The sequence below is a fragment of the Solanum stenotomum genome, chromosome 3 (genome assembly GCF_019186545.1).
Source record: "Solanum stenotomum isolate F172 chromosome 3, ASM1918654v1, whole genome shotgun sequence".
NCBI lineage: Eukaryota > Viridiplantae > Streptophyta > Magnoliopsida > Solanales > Solanaceae > Solanum > Solanum stenotomum.
In genome coordinates, this window is record NC_064284.1 from 65,739,848 (window position 1) to 65,744,357 (window position 4,510).

The 4,510-nt window shown below is 29.4% G+C and overlaps 1 protein-coding gene across 3 annotated transcripts in view; it reads left to right on the forward strand.

Moving 5' to 3' along the window:
• The first annotated feature begins 3,017 nt into the window (after nucleotides 1–3,017).
• Nucleotides 3,018–4,510, forward strand: part of LOC125858307 (phosphatidate cytidylyltransferase 1) — a 16,524-nt gene continuing 15,031 nt past the window's right edge. For all 3 annotated transcript variants that reach the window (XM_049538055.1, XM_049538056.1, XM_049538057.1), the window contains exon 1: nucleotides 3,018–3,144. The gene's annotated coding sequence lies outside the window, so the exon portion shown is untranslated. The remainder of the gene's footprint in view (nucleotides 3,145–4,510) is intronic.

Genomic DNA, 4,510 nt, shown 5'->3' on the forward strand with positions numbered 1-4,510 from the left:
GTAGATATATAATCAGAGTTTCGAACACATAGGCTCTTAGGGATTTTCACTCTCTTCATTAATTACTATCTTAATGGGCATAATTACTACCTTGCTAGTGAAAAGAAATCCTAGTTATAACAAAAGCATGGACTCTATAAAGACATTTATTATAAGTAGAGTAAATGGTCCAAATTTCATCTACGCTATCATCTTTTTCCAGATTTCATACCTTAACTATTTATTGATCCTTTTACACTAGTAGCTTAGTTGGTTGATTACTTGATGTGAGGGTTTGATTCCCCACATTGTAATCCTCCCCCTGTTTCTCCTTCCCCTACCCCCATTTTTTTTTTAAAAAAAAACTATCACTCCCTTTGTTTTAAAACACTTCTTAGCTTGATGCTGAGTTGACCAAATATTATTTTCACTCAAAAAACGTACGCATATTGGCCAACTCAATATTGATGCGTGTTTTAATATAAAGGAATTGATAGTATATATAGGTAAATAACAATGAATAGTTTAACTATATATTAAAACTTGTGAAAAGATGAGTTTATATATGTTTTTGATCATTAGCTCTTTAAAATAATTATATTACCTTGACTTTACTTGTAAAAGTTTCATGTGTTTATTCCATTGCATGAGTTGCATTCCAGAATAGTATGTTATTTTTTATTTCCTATAAGAAAAGAATCTATTATAAAGAAAGAAAAATGTGATTTGTGGGAGAGCACAATCTTTAAAGTGCATATAAGAATCACTTGACAATGTGAAATGCACTTACCTAATATGTAATATTATAGGTTATATATCAAAGCACATTTGAAGTTACTTTCTTCTTGTGACCAACAAAGGAAAAATCTTATTCAATATAAAAAATTTGTATTTGCATCATATGGTTCGAATTCGAGACATGGCGTGACTCATATATTATACGTTGCACTTCTATCACTAGGCTAAAATCCGGACAGAGTAATGTGTCATTTATATTAATTGTCATGACGAAGTCTAGAACTAGTTAAGGTATATATATATATATTCTCTTATTATATAAGAGGGAGCTCGTGCTGAAGTTTGTACGTCTCCATCCACTTAATTGTATGCTTATATTAAATGAGTGGACCATTGAATATTAGTATAACTTTTAATTTATGTTGCTTTAGTAGCGATGGAAAAAGTCAGATGCCATTGCCATATAATAAATCATAAAGCTTCGCAATAAAGCACTTCAATGTGAAAAGCATGGTGTTGTTTGCCCTTGACAAGAATTAAAGAAGGAAGAGAATAATACAACTTTTGGTTAATCAAAAAAGAAGAATAATAATATAACTTTTTAATAAGGTGTGGACGCACAATACACACAAGAATGACCAAGTTGGTTGAGGGGTTCTCCTAAATTTAGATTTTCAAGTCTCAAATCCTTTACATGCCTTTTTGATTGAGTTTGTCGCATAAAATTTGTCTAATACAATTTACTTCTTTTATGTAATTTGCAGAGTACTACTCTAAAACGAAGTTTATACTATATACACTTAAAAAATTACGATTACAAATTCTCTTATATTAAAAAAGGAAGAAAATATATAGATACAATAAAAGATATGGAAGAAGAGGAAGGAATAATATAATGCATCAAAATAATCAATTTTCCGGAGTGAAATGAAAGCTATCGGTTAACATTTAATTATGACAAGAAGCAATATATGACATTAAACTTTCTTAAAATAACTAATATAAGGGGAAATTAGATAGTTAAACAAACATATACTAGTTAATTAGTCAGTATAATTATCATTTTAGTTAATTATTATTCGCGACTAACATTTAGTGATAATTATGTGGGATAGAGTTTCGAGTTTGTATAATTTGAAATTTGTATGACTTTTCTATAATGTAATTTTGTATAATATAATTGTGTAACTGTTTAAAGTTTAGATGTTTGTGTTTGTATACATTCGTTATTTTGTGTTTATACAAAACCAACTCAATTATACAAACGTATCCGCGAATTATACAAACGAGGCAACTTAAACTGTTGCTATAACCCGTAAATATGCAAGTTATAGCTATGTAGCATAATTAAATTTATTATAGTGGCTATTTTGCGAAAATTTCTCAAATAATAAAAAAATATGTACTATTTGAAATCGCTAAATTTTAATATTTATAATTATGTCGATAGCAAATCATCTTGTATTAGACTTTGCCATTAATAGAGCTCAATTTGAAAATATGCATACAAGATACAACATCCTCTACAATTACAATGATTTAGTCCCATATCTCATAAAATAGCTTGATAGGTTTACTATATTATGTCTAGTTATTTCAAGAAAAAAATGTTCATGTTTTTCTTATAAGCTATAATATTAGGGTCACGATTTCCACTCACCTATACCAAATTATGGGTTATCAGCTATTTCACACCGATATAGGTATCGAGTATTAAATAATTTTATTAACTAGAGATGGACAAATGAAAAAGAAATCTAATAATATTACCTCTACTAAAACTTGAGACCAACCAACCTCATTGATCATTAGGCGATATCTTAAATATGAAAAAAAATTCATCTTTACTGGTCGTTTTTAGATCAAGATTAAAAATCACCATTATGTTAGAGCTCTGTTAAAAATAAACGACACTTTATTCTAACAACATAACTAATATTTAGACCAAAATACTAATTGTAAAATTTTGAATAATACAAAAAAAAATAATTCAACCTTATTCCTAAAATAATTACAACAACATCACATACCCAAATATAATATCACAAGTTTGGTATGAAGATAATTAAGTGTATAAGCAAATCTTATTCCTATCTCAAAAGGTAAAATAGACTATTTGTGATTGTTTTTTATAGACCCCCTAACTCAAGGAAAAACACATCAAATCAAATCGAAAAAAAAAACAACTTTATTCTCAAAAAAGTTGTAACTAATATATATTTTTTTATAATAGAGAATATTAGATAATTTAAATGAAAAATAAAAAACAAAAATTGGGTGGTTTTCATAATTCTAATTTTTCAAAATTTGATTCTTATTTGCTTATTAATATTTTAACCCAATATTTGCCCTCCAAGTGCAGCCAGCAAGTGATGCGCTTTTGTTCTTCCCACACAAAGTTTCACTCGAGGAGTTCTTCGCAAATAGGTCCGATCTCTTTTTCTCTCTAATTCTCCTTTTTACAACTGTATTAATGGAAGAACCAGAAAACCTATTTATTTTTTCGCATTTTTTTTTGGTTAATTATCGTTGTGTAAATTGTTGGTTTCTGTTCTGTTTATTGAGATTCAGTTTTTGTTTTGTATTACGGTGCTTATAGTTTGTCTAATTTAGGGTTTATGAACTATTTTAGCTTTTAATTGAACTCTCTTTTGGACTTTTTCATTGTAATAAGGTGCATTTGTGGCACCCAAGGTGTGGTGTACTGGTCAATGAAGTGCGTTGAGAATTACGAGGTCTTATTTCAAATCCCTGTAGAGATTAAAAAAGAACTAGGTGATTTCTTTCCAAATTGTTTTAGCGATAGAGTTACCTAATACCAGTTGTTGGTGGGAGGTGTAGGGTATCTTGTGGAATTAGTTGGAGGTGTGTGCAAGCTGGTTCGAACATAATTTTTATCAAAAAAGGAAAGAAAAAACAAATAAATGCATTTGTGTCCTTGTGTGTACAAATTGGAACTCTTCAATTCGTATTCGTATATGGTTACAATTAGCCTTATAGATGGTGTAAATGTAAATGGTTAATTGTTTTTGTTCAAATTAGAATTTGTCAGTTCTTATTTGTATTTGGAGCTTTGCTTATTTAATACTTATATGTGATTATAACTAGCCTTAGTTATCGTTGTGTAAATTGTTGTTTTGTGTTCTGTTAAGTAAGATTCAGTTTTTGTTCTGTATTACGGTGCTTAAAGTTCATTTAATTAGGGTTTATGAGCTATTTTAACTTTTAATTGAACTCCCTTTTGGACTTTTCCATTGTAATAAGATGCATTGTGTCCTTGTGTGTAGTGTACAAATTGGAAAGGTTTGCTTATTAACAGTAGGTATATGATTAGAATTAGCAAGCCGAGGAACCAACTCTCTATCTCTACAAGGTAGGGGAAAGGTCTGCGTACACCCTACCCTCCCCAGATCCCATCTATGGGAATACACGGGGTATGTTGTTGTTGATTCTAGGATCAGAATTAGCCTTATAGATAAGTGTAGATGTAAATGATTTTTTTTGTCTGATACTCCATTTGTTGTTGTTCAAATTGGAATTTGTGAGTTCTTATTTGTATTTGGAAACTTTGCTTATTTAATACTTATATGATTACAAGTAGCCTTATAGAGAGTTTGAATTTAAATAATTTTAATTATATTGTCTGGTACTTTTTTGTTTTCTTTGTTGAATTCATCAACCTTTTCTAATTGTTTTTAGCTTTTTATGGTTTATTTATATTCAGGTGATTTTGGGCATGCATGTGCTTTTTGTAAGTTGATTTACTATTTTTTTGGGGGGGGGGGGGGGGGGG